The sequence below is a fragment of the Pseudoliparis swirei genome, chromosome 9, assembly GCF_029220125.1.
Source record: "Pseudoliparis swirei isolate HS2019 ecotype Mariana Trench chromosome 9, NWPU_hadal_v1, whole genome shotgun sequence".
NCBI lineage: Eukaryota > Metazoa > Chordata > Actinopteri > Perciformes > Liparidae > Pseudoliparis > Pseudoliparis swirei.
Genome location: NC_079396.1, coordinates 6,693,898 through 6,708,530, shown reverse-complemented (window position 1 = coordinate 6,708,530; position 14,633 = coordinate 6,693,898). Strand labels below are relative to the sequence as shown.

At 40.7% G+C, this 14,633-nt stretch overlaps 1 non-coding gene across 1 annotated transcript; it reads right to left on the bottom strand.

The window, feature by feature from the left end:
- Positions 1 to 6,999: 6,999 nt before the first annotated feature.
- On the bottom strand, positions 7,000 to 7,071 carry trnaq-uug (transfer RNA glutamine (anticodon UUG)). The gene has a single exon. It is a non-coding gene; the product is annotated as a tRNA-Gln (tRNA).
- Between the last annotated feature and the right edge of the window lie 7,562 nt (positions 7,072 to 14,633).

Sequence of the window (14,633 nt, the reverse complement as noted above, 5' to 3'; positions counted from 1 at the left end):
TTCAAATTTAAGAAGCTGAAACCATGAAATGTTTTCTTAATTATTTAAAGTGAAATTAGAATACAAATATTTTTTGAAATGTTTGTCACTTAAGCAACACATTGATTAATCTAATAATATTTGTAACTGCACTTTGGTAGTTTTACAACATGTATAAAGTAGAAATATTATTTATCAGTGTAGTATTGTGTAGGACAGTGGTCTTTAACCTTTTTGAGCCCAAGATCCCTGCAGTCCGCCTTGATGACAGGCAAGATCTATACCTATTGGCATTTAGAGAAAACGACTGTCCAGACTGGAATTACAACTTGAGGCTTTATATTTGGCATAATTGTAATTGAATGAAATCAAAACACTTTGGTCCAGCTTTCAAATTGATGTGACCAGGAACACAGAATTTAACTTCAGTGTAAGTATTACTGTACAGTCATCCTGATCGCCACTGTTGTTTAAATGATTTAGGAAATTCCTAAATATCACATTTTGACTTAGTCGCTGTAAATTTAACCTATTTTGTTTTGCTAATTAAATGTGGCTTTGAGCTGTAACTGAGCAGTGGCTGCTTGTGAGCGGGGCCCTCAGAGGCAGGTGCAGCGCTTTGGCTCTCAGCGCCGGCGTTTATGTGTATTTATGTGTCCTTTATTCAATATGAACGATGTGTACAAAAAAAGAGCAAGCAGAAAATGGCCTCGGTTTTGACGTTTAAGTTACTCACAGGGAGCCGAGTTGGCTCCTTGATGGCGCCTTCACTCTCCAAGTCGCTGGAGCTGGTGGACTCTACCCCTCTGATATGTGCCGCTTCAAATGAACGACTGCGAACACACACGAAAAATACACAATATCACATCACGTAAAAATGTCCTAATTATATGAAATAAATACATGTTTGAAAATGATTTATATATATTATTTGTTTTACTTAGGTGACTGAATAGGTGACTGGGCAATGGGTGGGTCATCTCCATTTGAGAGGATTAAAAAGAGTGTGATGTGGTAGGAGCCTACACACATGGGCCAATTAAAAAACAGGTGTCCCTTTATATACAAAAAAACAATCCATGCAGGTATTGTTCTATCTATTTTGGATTTTGTGACAGCACATGATAGTTTCTTCCACTGCAAATTCAAGACAAGAAGCCGAGTGAGAACTTTACATGGTATAAAATGTCTGTGAGGCTGGTTGTTTAATGTTTTAGGTCAAGAAAACAAAATGTGTCCAACTTATAGATCTATACTCACATTATAGTGTTGGCAAAAGACAAAAGACACCTGTAAACAAGAATGTAAACATTTGGACTCACCCTCAAGATGTCCTCCACACACAGTTCTTCAACTGAACTCATCTGTAGAAAGGAAAGGAATAATTAGGAGTTATTCAATTACAACCTGAAGAACAAACATATAAAGATGTGTTACGGCTACAATTTTACAGAGCAATCTATTTATATTATTTTACATGAAGTTACAAACAAATAAGACAACCATTACAACCGTTTTCATCCCCCTGTTATTATTCATTCCTTGTTGACAAAGTGCTGCACGCAGTGAATGCAACTATATGTCAACCACATAGAGGGAAGCAATAGTACAAAAACACATCTTTTCCGACTATATCTGGACTAAAACACAGATTAGCACTTCAGTGGCACTTAAATGGCTCTTATTATGGTCCTTTTGTAGTTCGACTATATTGAGGAAATGTTACTTTCTGAATTCTTGTTGTTCTTGGTTTGTACTCTAGGTTGAATGCACTTATTGTAAAGCGTCTGCTAAATGACATGTAATGTAATGTAATGTAATGTAGTACTTAAAAGCTGAAATCAGAATATAGAAATGAGTAAAGTTCAGCAGCAACGCAGGCTCTTCAATGATTCCTTATTTAGCTCCTTTAGCATAGGAAACGCTGGATCTTCGGGAGCGATCAAATAGTCAACAAATTACCTTCTATTCATGACCATGAAGCATGAAGCCCCTTTCCTTTGCGTTTAAAGAATTCGACCAGCACTTATCATACGACATACTTAGTGCCACTTAGATACTTCCGGGTCATTGCACTTCGCCTTCAGAACCAAAAAGGACTAGATGACTGCAGCCTAGCTCTCCACCGACTGCGTGGCCCAGTGCGTGATGGGAAACGCCTGGCTGTCGCCACATCAGAGCTGATTTGCTCTTAGATTTGACAACAAACACCACGTTTTGTAGAATTTTTTTATTGTATGTGTAGTTGCAATACTTTACGCTCGATTGTTGACTCTTAGTCTCAGGTCGAAGAAGGTTGAAGAAGCAGCAGCTGGACCATCAGGGCTTCAGGTGAGGTCTCACATTGATTCTGTGTTGAGTTTTATTATTATTGTTGACAGTGTTAACATTGTCTACCTGTTTTATGTGAATCATTATTATTATGTTAAAACATGCACGTGCAGGCTAGGCTAAGTTTTTTTTTGCTCTTAAGGGAACAGTCAGTTTGAGCCACAGTGACCTTCATGAAGTGAGTGTAGCAGTGTCCTGGACATGAGGAGACCGTCATGAAGCCAGTGTAGCAGTGTCCTGGACATGAGGAGACCCTCATGAAGTGAGTGTAGCACTGTCCTGGACATGAGGAGACCCTCATGAAGTGAGTGTAGCACTGTCCTGGACATGAGGAGACCGTCATGAAGCCAGTGTAGCAGTGTCCTGGACATGAGGAGACCGTCATGAAGCCAGTGTAGCAGTGTCCTGGACATGAGGAGACCGTCATGAAGTCAGTGTAGCAGTGTCCTGGACATGAGGAGACCGTCATGAAGCCAGTGGAGCAGTGTCCTGGACATGAGGAGACCGTCATGAAGTGAGTGGAGCAGTGTCCTGGACATGAGGAGACCGTCATGAAGTGAGTGTAGCAGTGTCCTGGACTTGAGTGAACCCTACCAGCCTGATCCAAAATTCATCCAACAAATGCACTGAAGAAAACCCCAGTTCACACCCAATTACTAAGTGCAATGGCTAAAACACAGCAGGAGGCAATTATGATGCATCTATTTAAAATGTTCTAATTTCTTTTTGTTTATATACATTTTGGATATCGAATATACTGTTACTGTATATTGGCATTTTAGCAGAACTTTTCTTATTCATTTATTTCTTATTATTATTATTTATGACGGGTGACGGGATAATTCTCAAGCGGTAGTTTTGCCAATACCAGTGCAACTCTTTTTTATGATAGAGAAAGGGGTTATTACTAGAAGTATGACGACTACTAACATGACAGAATACGATCCCCAACAGCTCATTGGGGCCCGCGAGCGCACATGACGAGTTAGCTCCGCAAAGCAGTCAATAAACGTCGAGACTTCAGAAAAGGTAACGGCTGCACAATTAATTATATATATATATTTTTACATTTTTACATTTTTAAAACTCAGACTGTTTGTAGAGTGAGATGCCTTCGCCCAATGTCAGCAGGGATCGGCTTCGAGGATAAGCGGTTTGGATAATGGATAGAGAGTGAGATGGCAGCTGGAAGGAAGGAGCTCCTGGAGAGGATCTGGATCAGTCTCTTAATGAAAGTGCTCGACCGGGAGGACCCTGTTCTCCACCACCACCTCTAATGGTTCCTAGATGCTTCCCAATTATGAGATGCCCTTGTCATCTCATAATTTCCTTTTTTATATGATATCTCAAAAGTGTTATTGATCTATTCAGGCCAACAGTATGGACCTGACAATACCCTTTAGCCGGACCTTTGTTTGTTGCAAAGTAAAAATGCAAATGTACAATGTAGATATTTTCAATATGGTTCTTTCTGACACCATGACACATTCCTTGTATATATAAATGTACATGGCAATAAAAAGTTTCTGATTATGATTTTGATTATGTTGTTATGTTGCCTCTTCAGTGTTGGTAAGTTCTCTATGATAATTTTGAAATAAGTACTTGCAGTGTTATACAAATTATAATAATGATATTAATTAATTATATTCCCAGTTTCCCCCTTTTATTACATTCACATGTTGTTCCCTTGCACCTACATCTATGTATAATGATACATAAATTACTATCTGTTCTGGTACACAATCAGTAAAGATAACAATTGTTTTAGTTCATTTGAATAAAATTGGGAAGAATTATACTGCACGTTGCAGGCCGTTTCTCCATTTTATTCATATCAACAGTATCAATAGTTAACAGTCATAACAGTAATGCCTTTGAGTCAAATTGAATCAAAAAGTGAGAATATTTATTGTATATAAAGTGTTTTGTGATTGGCTGAGTGAGTGAAGGGGGATGTTGTTGTTTGTGTTACTGTGTTCCCTGTTTAGCAGAGGCTACGGCCGAATAAACGGCAATAAGCGAGAGCTTACGGGTGATGTCATGAACCCAAACACGAGGGCGTTAGTGTGTGGGATGTCCACATCAAATATAAAGCAGAACTAGTGGTTAGGTATTCCGTGGTGGATGAAGGAAATGATAACGGTCTTTACGGAGACGAGACACTGAGATAAGCCCCGCCCCTCGCGGAGCGTTTTGACGCTTATGGCGTGAACACGGCAAATGGTCGAGCGAGTAAACTCACGGGTTTTGGGCGACGCGAAAAATCGCTTCGCTTTTGGTGTGAACGCACCTTTAGTCAGAGCGGAGGACCCTCCCCCCCTTGTCACCTTTTTCACCCCTCATGAGTTTGCAGGTATGTATATAACACATGTCAACACAAGCGGCAATGTTTTCAGTCAGACATAAAAATAAAAGAGGATGCATGTCCACGCACATTTCTAAATAAATATAGATTGATAAACACGTGAATAAATCCGAACAAGCTCTGTAAACTACAAGTAGCCTACAGATCGGAACCAACAGGAAGTCACTTTTTATTGGGGCTTCTTGTGTATTCTTTAAAGGCAGCTGAAAACTCTCCGACTTGACCACATATTTTTGTTAACGCCTCCTGCTGCCTCCGCCTGCTACTCGTCTTCTTTCCAGGCGAGGCGCAGTTTTCTCGAACAAACCTAATATATTTTTCTCGTAAGACTTTTCGGGAATCCCCACTTGAACCCATATTCATTTGAACAACACGTTGTGGTTTTATTGTCATGGTTTTGATGCCTAAACCAAACTGTTTGTGACTGTTTGCCTTAACATAATTGTGTGTGTTTTACCTGAATCTAAATGTTTGTGGTAGTCAAATAAAAACATGATAGTCAATTGCACAATGTTGCTCCTGTCCTCAATAAAAAAAACATAAATATTCCAATATCAGAAATGAATTTGTATATTTACATTATGTGCCAGATGTTCAACATGAGGTTGAGTTTAATTTAATTATATTTATATAGCGCCAAATCACCAGTAATCTCAGAGCACGTTTCTGTTGTTTATAATAAAAATCAAATGACTATATTTGAACCAAATGTCCAAGACTTTGTCAATTAAAAATTCCGACATGGTAATGTATGCTGATGACACAACACTGTACAGCTATTCTTCAAACAAACTGGAACTTGCTACCATTCTGAATCAGGATCTGGAGAGAGTGTCTGATTGGGTGAAAGTGAATAAGCTAGCCCTGAACATTTCTAAAACTAAATGCATTGTGTTTGGCTCTAGGAATACACTTAACGGTGATACACAGCTTCACCTGTCGATGTCTGGCTCAGCGATAGAACAGGTCCAGAAGGTCAAACTACTGGGTGTAGTGTTGGATGAACAGTTGTCGTGGTCTGAGCACATCAACAGCATTGTCACTAAGATGGTAAGGGGTATAGCTATGACCAGAAAGTGTTTTGCTTATTTCACTCTCCCTATTGTTTATCAGGTGTTACATTCCCTGGTCTTTTGTCATCTGATGTACTGTCCATTCATATGGGCAGTGGCTGCTAAGAAGGACATACATAAACTACAAATGGTTCAAAACAGAGCTGCCAGATTAGCTCTTCAGTGTTCAATTCGAACTAATACTGCATATATGCACTCTCGCCTGTCATGGTTCTCAGTTGAAACTCAACTTCACTTTTGTCTTCTCATGTTTTTCAGGAAAGTAATATTTAATCAGACACCGGTATATTTCTTCAATCAGTTACAATACACATTTAACAGACATAACCATAACACAAGGAATGCTATTTTAGGTCAATTGATACCGCCAACCCCAAGAACTAACCTCCTCAAACGTACTGTTATCTATCGTGCAATTACCGCTTGGAACCTACTGCCTCCTCGTTTAACTCACATAAGTAACAATTTATCATTCAAAAAACAATTAAAGGCGCACCTAAGAACATTCACCACTTGATGTATTCTATTGCTTTTTAGTCATCTGATTTTCTTTTCTTTTTCTTTGTATGACTTAAGTTGATTTGCATAACATAACATATATCTTATCCTTCAACTGTACTGAGCATCTGACTGCACCATTTTTATTATTTTTTACTTTGTTGTACTATTTTTAACTTGGTTTCACGATATGTTTTGTATGTTTTTGTATGTATTGTATTTTGTCCTTTCTGTGGACCCCAGGAAGATTAGCGGTCGCTAAGGCGTCAGCTAATGGGGATCCAATAAATAAACAAACAAGACTGAACAGCCTCAGTTTCAGTGTATGAATGTATAAATGATGATGTGAAATAGAATTTGTCTTTATAATTTTTCACCACAAGTTTGAGTTTCTGCAGAGATGTCTGAACCACGTTACTACGGCATTTGACACTGACTCAGATCGTTAGTATTACTCTGAAAGGAACCCTACAGAAAAAAATCTAAATTTTTCTTTACCTTCCACTTAATCCATGTCTGTTTGGTATCTAACCAAGTCTCATTGTGAAATCTAATTTTCGGCCAGCAACATGTCCACTCCACTCTGAAGTGTTCTTCCTCTGTGGGCCTCATAGGGTCACAGCACCCACAGATCGTGTTCCAGATGTGGCTGCCGTTTCGACACACGGCAGTCGATTTGACTTTTGCTTCACACGTTGACGCGCACAACTGGGCAACGTGTCTTTTGATACGATATGAAACAAAAGTTCGAGGTCCCACCGAGATTTGAACTCGGATCGCTGGATTCAAAGTCCAGAGTGCTAACCATTACACCATGGGACCGGATGGTAGCGTCGCCGTAGTGAGTCGAATCTATAATAACAAGAGCCGCTGCAGCGTCACACAGCGATCCCTCGGGAGAGCACACCTGGTTGAGCTCTAAACGTGAGCTGCGAATTAGCTGTAAATTAGACATTGGCTCAACGTTAGTTTAGGGTCTCTTTATACAGCCATGATAGTTCCAGTAACGCGTGGAGGGTTATCTGTTTACCGAAGCAAAAGCCCTCTCGTCCAACGTGTAGAACGAGCTCCCTAAATAAGTAATGTTCAGGTCACGTGGCTGTCTACGGAGCCTCAACTTTTAATGTACGTAAAGAGTGTGATGACACGTCGAGATGCGTCACTCTCACTTAACTTTCGTTTCGTAATAAACGAAAAGAAAAGAAGAGTTTGTTTTGATCAATAGATAGGCGTGAGACCTCTGACAGGAGGAGTTTACTCACTCGTCTCAGTGATCACGTTTGATTTGGAACCACGACTCTCCCTCTGTGTGCTTGAAACCAGTCAAACATGTCAGAAATAACAAGCTTAATACATGTATAGTTTTCTATGCTTTATACAGAATGCTAGTTTGTATAGAAGCTCATTTCTGCAACTGTGGTGAACAATAACATATGTCGACCATATCCATAGGCTGTAATGGGGGGAGCGATCTCGATGCCTTTGTATCTTTGATTCTAGCCACACGGAGTTGTAGTCACTAATATGCCACGTGGGGGCAGCAGATGATCTGTTACATCTAGCCATCCATCCATCTATCCATCCATCTATCTATCTATCTATTATTTGAACACCACCACACATTTACAACATTCTTACTTCTACAACGGTTTTTTAATTGTATTCCTGTATGCGGTGATTAAACTTTCATTTAATCTAAAATAAATTCAGATTACCATGGTCACTGAATTTCTGCATTAGGCTCAAAGAAGCGTAATGTTTATTGCTGCTCAGCCTCTCTCTCCCTCCCTCCCTCCCTCTCTCTCGCCCATACATCTCCATTCATCCGTGGCTCAGCAGAGAGGTGATGTGAGGATATACTTACCTGATGTCCCAGAGTTTAGCCAATAGCAGCAGTAAGAGCTTAATGCATACACACACACACACACACACACACACACACACACACACTCTCATCCCTATAGCATCCCAATCCCTGTGACACGTGAGTGTTCAAACACACACTCACACACACACTTGCGCGAGGGATTGGTGGGGAGTCGATGAGGTTCTGGACTTCGGATGCATTGATGTGACTTAGAAATCAATTCAGTGTTATGTAAGACTCTGATGTATATAATGTCAAACCTCTGCTGGAAGTATAGGTGAACCACTCAGAAGGAAATTAATACCGTGGGATTATTTGCTTTCCACTCTCCGATATGTGATTTTATAAATTCACACATGTTTTACCTGTGATGAAAAGAAGAAACAAATCACTACAATTCTATAGTGTGAGAGTGGTTCAGACATAGTAATGAAAGTCCACAGGGAATGGAATGAAAGATGAACTGTTTTCTTTCTAAATTAATGAAATTCTTGTTGCTTGTTTCCTTGACAGCATCTAAGAAGGCGAGAAAAAAAAGGAAAAGTAAAGTCTGGATGTACACGCATCTTTTATCTTTCATGCTTCATCTTGAGAGATGTTGTACTTCTGCTGCTGTGGCATGTGTGGATCAATATGTTTGATCTTATCTTAACCCTTGCTCGATCGGGTGGCGAGGCATGTCTATATTTAGCTCCAGATCACCGGCACAGAGGGTCTACAAACAAAACACAGGTCACTGGGTCATGGGAGTCAGCAGAGACCCCTACGGTCCGCTGTAAGATGTTTTTTACTCTGATCACGGTGAGATAAAAGAAAATAACTCAGTTCCAAAGTACACCGGATTAGCTTTATTTCTTTAGAAAAATTACTTTATCGACATCTCTAAATTTGACCACCAGAGTCATGTGGATTAGATGACGTGACAAATTTCTGTGGTATTTTTATGGTACCAGAACATATTTGGGAAAAATATATATATGCTTCTTTAATATATATATATATATATATATATATATATTAAAGAAGCAGCATTTCAGAAACAACTCAGAGCTAGAAATCCAGAACAGGAAAGTCGTCGAAGCGGAGAGGAGAGCACACCCCCATCTCCATAGACGGAGTTGCAGTAGAGAGGGTCAGCAGCTTCAAGTTCCTCGGCGTGCACATCTCCGAGGACCTCACATGGACCACGCACACCACTCACGTGGTGAAAAGGGCCCAACAACGCCTGTATTTCCTTAGGCGACTGAGGAAATTCAACATGGCCCCCCGCATCCTCAGATCATTCTACACCAGTACCATCGAGAGTGTTCTGACAGGTTGCATCACCGTCTGGTACGGGAACTGCACCGCCCTGGAGCGTAGGGCACTACAGAGGGTGGTGCGGTCGGCACAGTACATCGTTGGAGGTGAGCTTCCTCCATCCTGGACATATACACCAAGCGGTGCGTGGCCAGGGCCAAACGGATGATGAAAGACAATAACCACCCCGCCACAAACTGTTCACCCTTCTACCGTCAGGCAGGCGATACCGCAGTATCAAGTGCCGACAAACAGACTGAGGGACAGCTTCTTCAGTCAGGCCATCAGGCTGCTGAACAAGGACTGAGACCCTCATTAACACTATACACCAGAACATATTCTGTGAATATCTATGGCCATGGTGTATATTTTATTACATTGTTTTATATATATATATTGTATATATATATTGTATGTATATACATATATATATATATATTGTCTCAAAAAGTGTATATTTTATTACATTGTTTTATATATATATATTGTCATGATGTATATTCTATTACATTGTTTTATATATATATTGTTAATACTTTCTTCTTTTTTTTGTGTGGATATTGTATAGTTTATTCTCATTCTTATTCTTTTTTTAGTCTGCTACTGCTGTCGGGTGTTTTGCACATAAGAATTTCACAAACCGATTATACTTGTATAAAAGGGGATGTGACAATAAAAACTTGAAACTTGAAACTTGAAACTTAATTATAGCATTATTTTAAATCATAGAGCAGAACATTAAGATAATAATGCTCGGCCCCTTTTTGCTGGAGACAATTACAGTGAAAGAGGCAGCGAGGAGAGAGGCAACATAAGACAATTATACACATAAGATGAGTCTAAAAACGTTTTTAATGCTCGAAATGATGTGACTCATTTCACCACATTCTCCTTTTACGTCACCTCCTCGGTTGCCTGAGTTGTAGCCGATTTAAAATTGTGTTTGCATGAACTTATTGCAAAAAGCTTTGCGTCAGAATATATAATGACAATTCTTTCAAATTGGTTTGAAACAACATGAGCTAGCGCTTTGATATTGTTTGTTTTCGTTGGCCGTTCATTTTGGAATAGTGAGCAGGACTTCAAATAAAAGTGACTCCTCTGCTGCTGCTCACAGGGTCAGGGTTTCAGATAAAGGATTTATTTAATGCCAAAGTCATAACCGGGTAGCACCAGCCGCCCCCAGGAGCACGGGCCTCTCAAATGTCACACTGGGCATGAAGAGTGTAAGGATCCCATTTGGGGCGGCAGCTATTTTTTTTTTAAAAAGGTGACAAAAATGTCACTCATAGAACAAGATGGACGGATGCATGGCCGAGCAAAATGGTGTCCTGCATGTGCGTAGAGGCTTAATGCGTTGGAAATAAAAAGTAGCCCTAATCTGAAAATAACCCCCCCATTTGTGTGTCACACATTTTGTTCTTCCAACTTGAACATAACTGTGCAGCCCTCTCCCACTGACAGTACGCTCCTCCGTGTTACATTTGAAAGTGCGTACAAATACTCAAAGCACTCCCACACTCCCACCACCCTCAGCCAATGAGCTAACGTGCTAGGTTACGACAACCTGCGAAACATCAACACGCTAGCATTGTTGACGTGAGCGTGTTAGCTAGTTTAGTTAGCATTGAGCTATTTTTACAAACTCCATTCTGGTCACCTTTTTTATTTCCAACAATATCAGATGTTGTCACGTTTTTATGTCTAGATACTGTGATGTCATAAGAGGAATGGTGATTAATGGGAGGTACATTCCTTCCCGGTGGTTGCAGCAGGGACTACAACCAGCATGACATCCAGTGTAAAAGACTACAATTCCCACTCAGCAGTGCAGGCGGGCCAAGGCTGCTGCACAGCTGAAAGGGATGAGGCTGATGAGCCTGCGAGGAGCTCAGGAGCGTTCTGATATCATGTTAAAGACAATGAACCAGGAGAAGACTGAAGCACTTATGTTTGTTTTTTACAACGACTTTTGTTGGCGTTAAGTTTCCCTTTTTGTGAAGAAGAATCTAATGACAAAAACTTTGAGTTAAAGAAACCTTCGCCTGTCGTCTTGATTTGTGTACCCACGCCTCACCTCACGATCCCGTCCTCTCAAGACATCACAATACACATGTAATGTCCTCAGTAAGTTCTCTTTCATTTCTCTTCAATACATGTATGTCACAGTTGACGTTGAAGAAATTAGCAAAATATCAACGGACGAAGAAACCTTGTCAAGTAACCGAGACTTAACCTTTTCGAAAGGCCAACCGATCCGATTGCTCTGACCCCCCCCCCCCTCGTAATGTACCACGCGTGTTATTGGCATCCTCCTCACTGCACACAGTTGGCTGTGGATCATGCGCTCTCGCTCCAACCTGGCAGGCACAGTGTTTGCACAACGCGCACCGACCCAGATTAGCACATTTGGACCCCCTTCCCCCTTCCTCAGCTACGCACCCGTAATCTCCTTTGATCTCATTTCATCACCTCTCTCTCTCTCTCCGGCGCGCAGTACGTGGTCTCTTCGCCTTGACGCCTCACTTGCTGCTCATTCCGGTGTACTCGTATCCTCTCGTTCTCAGGCTGCACCTCGGTGTACAGCGACTGGCCTTTCTCACTCCATATCTCCTCCTCGGTCTTTGTTCCCGCCATCATCTCGCTCTCCTGCCTCCCTCTCCCTTCGCGCTGGTTGACGCGCTCTGCCACATGTCATCTTGTCATTCTGTGTCTTTTGCTTCGCGCCTAACCCGTCCGACCTCAGCAGAGGAGACGGTCGTCGCTGAAAGCAAACGAAAGCGACATCCTCCGACTCCGGGTTGGGGTTGTCCCGTTGTTGGGGGAATGAACCGGATACCCGAATGAGATCAGGACTTCAGATGTTGTGTTGGCCACATTTATTTTTAAGCCTCTTTTTCTCATGTCATTTTATTGCATCGTTGCTTTAGATTTCCTCTTAGGCCAATTATGTACTTTCCACGCCCTCGAGGACGTCAATTTCGTTATCTGAGGGCGTGTAAGCATATAGCCGACGTCGGGTACCGCCGTACTGAATTGCGACCGGGCCGGATGCTCTCATCCAACATTCGTACTTGTGACAGGTTTCTAGCCGTCACTAGTAGGTTCTCCCTATAAGCACCACGGAATGAGCAGTCGGAGTGATATTTGGTAATATATTTTATTATTCCAGACCGCAGACAGTGTCTCTGCTCGGCACTCCACTCCCGTCTTTAGTCCATCCAGCTCCTTTAAAGACAAAGCCTCGCAGATACACAAAACACAGATTGTCATCAGCTGGACTAATTACCCATAAAGACCAGCTGATGACAATCAGACACCGTTCCCTGAACCACACCCCCGCTCCACCCACTCTGCAGCCAAGCCTAAACACCCCCCCGCTGCCACAGTACTGTTACCTACAAAAAATTGCACGCTGTGATTCATACACATCATATGAAAGAAAGTTGTGTGAAATCCACGTAATCATTAACCATGACCGAGAAAAAACACGGGAGGGGCGATGGATTGGACAAACAAACAAGCTGACCTGTCACCCAAGAGGACGCTGTTTGTTCTTTGTGTGAAACGAGAAGACGTAGATTTATGTGTCACGTAACTTCCGTAGTTAGGGCCCTTTCTAACCCGTAAGCCAAATGACAATCTTTTCTCATTCATTTTGTTTCCTAAACCAAATTTTACATTTTTTCCCCTAAACCTAACATGTACTTGTGTAGCCTTAACCTAACCAAGTCCTCTCCTGTGAAGATGATAGTTTATTTAGAAAAGATGCACGTAAGGAGGACTTTTCGTAGGTTATTATGAGGTCATACATTTGTTAAAAGATTGAGATGTATTTGAGATAATTCGCTATTTATGATCACTATAACACAGCGGAGGGACAATTTATTCCAGGACTCAGTGTTCCAGGATAAATTCTGACACATTGTAATTTGTTTCCTTGAAGCAGATCCAAAATAGACAAGAAGTTATTCACTTTGTTTTCTCTTAAATGTGCAAAATACTTTCAAGCTCTGTGTTCTGGTTCATGTGAACACAGTTTGAGACTTTCTTTGCCCTCAGTTGAAAGTCTAATTTTATTTTATTGCTGTGTATTGCTGCATCGCCTCTTTTTTACCTCCCATTCGCCAAACACTACCGCAAGTTCGCCTCGCAGACCACATGGTCGTTTGATCTAATAATTTAATAAAAAGCATCATAACAAATCACAAGATTTCACAATAGAAACTGCTTTCACCACTGAGTTTAATTTGTCCCAGGATTGTCCTTCCTGTCACACAGCTGTCCAGCATCCCTGTCCCAACTGCCTCATTATTTCCCTTCTGCACTGTAATCACTGTGTAGAATTAAAGGTCGCAGTGGCACTCTCTGAGGATGATTATTAACCTCTGACACTCTGATTTGTGTGTTGTGGTCCGGCCCTGAACTTAACACCCGCCACCAAATACCATCAGCAGTCAGCTGGCAGACATGGTTGCTTCTGAAGCAAACTGCAGTGCCTCTGTGATTTGTATTTGTGGTGATGATGACATTTTCAAATCATATCTACAGTTTACCAACCATGGAGCACTTAAGCAGATTTGAATTTATTGTCTGCATTAAATCAGTTACTTATCAGACTGCTTTTCCTAAAATAAATCTAAATAAATCCTTATAAAACACTGAAGATAAAGTGGTATTTTCCACTATTTTAACCTTCCACTTTTAGCTTGGCTATTGTGCCGATTGGATTTTATTTCTCTTCACTTTTCACTGGTGACAATAACTATCAAATTCAATCAATGTCCAAGATGTGGTTATATGTATGTGCGTGCCACAAATATGATATAATAAACTACACATGTTAAAGATTAATTTTGTATTGTAATACATAAGTCGCAACATGCACAATGCAATATGAATCAATTTGGTTGAATTGTGAACATTTGAACAGCAGAAAAGCTATTTTTGCAAAAATCATCAAGTCAGATAAGAATTAATTATATTAATGAATTTATAATCATCGTCACACTTAATAATTCTCTCATTTTTCATTTAAATGTAATATTCAAGGATCTACTGTGTGTTTGTTATCTATACAGTGTGTGTCGCATTTCTATTTCAATATTTTTTTGTAAATCCCTTCGAGCTAGATCTGGACTCTATAAATATAATAATCATTACGAATGAGTAATTGAAGTGAACTGATGGACAGGATGCTACGCAACAAAGGTAGCGC